Genomic DNA, 2057 nt, shown 5'->3' on the forward strand with positions numbered 1-2057 from the left:
TTGACAACCAATGTGGGGGGAGGGCCTGGCACATTACAGTAAGTCCCCTACATAGGAACCTTCAAGTTGCAAACTTTCAAAGATGTGAACGTGCATTCTCATGTCCAATCACATAAGTCAGTTCACCTGTCTGGTGTACATTGTCATGTGCGTGCATCCTCTACAAGTGGTTGTGCTTTTGTGTGCTTCACTGTACAGCACTGTATACAGTAGTACAGTATCTTTATTTCAAGGCCAGGATGTCCAGAAGCAAGCGTAAAAGCAGCGGTATATAGCCAATTGTGTTAGTTGGGTACCTAGGCTAACTTTGTTGGACTTATGAACAAATTGGACTTATGAACACACTCTCAGAATGGAACTCGTTTGTATGTAGGGGACTTACTGTACTTAAAATAACGTCACCGATACAAAGTTCAAGGTAATGGTCATAAAGATGCTCAAAGAACAAGGGATAAGAATGGATATACACAGTGAAAAGTATAAAGAAGAACCAAAACAGAGCTGAAGATATAATAACTGAAATAAAAAATACACTACAAGAAATTAACAGTAGATTAGATGGTACAGAGGAATGGTTCAGTGAATTGGGAGACAGAGTAGTGGCAATCGCCCAAGCTGAATAGAAAAAAGAATTTTTAAAAATAAGGGAGGTTTAAGAGACTTCCAGGACAATATCAAGTGTACTAACATTCACATTGTAGGGGATGGAAAGATATAACCTGCTCATGGAATGGAGGTATTAATATTATTCAAATGACCATACTATCCAAGGCAATCTACATATTCAGTGCAATCCCTATCAAAATACCAATGACATTCCTCACAGAACTAGAACAAATAATTCTAAAATTTGTATGAAAACACAAAAGACCCCGATAGTCACAACAATATTAAGAAACAAGAACAAAACTAGAGGTATCACACTCCCTGATTTCATACTGTACTGCAAAGCTACTCCAAAACAGTATCATACTGGCACATAATAGGCACATAGATCAATGGAACAGAATAGAAAGCCCAGAAATTAAGCCACATTTATCTGTGACAAAAGAGGCAAGAATATACATTGGGTAAAAGACAGCCTCCTCAATGAACGGTGTTGGGAAAACTAGACAGAAATATGCAGAAGAATCAAACTGGACTACTTTCTCACACCATATAAAAATATAAACTCAAAATGGATTAAATACTTAAATGTAAGACCTAAAACCATAAAACTTCTAGAAGAAAACAAGCAGTACATTCTTTGACATATATATATAGCAATATAACAGTATTTTTTTGGATATGTCAGGCAAGGGAAAAAAAGCAAAAATAAACAAATGGGGCTACATCAAACTGAAGAGCTTTTGCAGTGAAGGACACTATCAACAAAATGAAAAGGCCACCTACTGAATGAGAGAAGATATTTGCAAATGATATATATATAGATAAGGGGTTAACATCCAAAAATATACAAAAAATCATATAACTCAACATCAAGAAAACAAACAACCCAATTGAAAAATGGGTAGAGGAATTGACATTTTTTCAAAGAAGGTATACAAATGGCCAACAGGCACATGAAGAGATGCTCAACATCATGAAGCAACAAGGAAATGCAAATCAAAATTACCTTACACCTGTCAGCATGACTATTATCAAAAAGACAATAAGAAGTATTGGCAAGGAGGTGGAGGAAGGGGAACACTCGTGGGAAAGTAAGTTGGTGCAGTTAATATGGAAAACAATATGGAGCTTCCTCAAAAAATTAAAAATAGAACTACCATATGATCCAGCAATCCCACTCTCTGAGGTGTTTATCCAAAGAATACACAAACACTAATTCAAAAAGATATATGCACTCCTGTGATCACTGCAGTATTATTTATAATAGCCAAGGTATGGAAACAACCCAAGTGTTCATCAATAGATGAATGGATAAAAAAGTTGTGGTTTATAGATACAAAGGAATATTACTCAGCCATAAAAAAGAATGGAATCTTGCCATTTGCAACGACATGGATGGACCTAGAGGGTATTATGCTAAGTGAAATAAGTGAGACAGAGAAAGACAA

This window comes from Balaenoptera musculus, chromosome 18 (assembly GCF_009873245.2).
Source record: "Balaenoptera musculus isolate JJ_BM4_2016_0621 chromosome 18, mBalMus1.pri.v3, whole genome shotgun sequence".
In the NCBI taxonomy this organism is placed as follows: domain Eukaryota; kingdom Metazoa; phylum Chordata; class Mammalia; order Artiodactyla; family Balaenopteridae; genus Balaenoptera; species Balaenoptera musculus.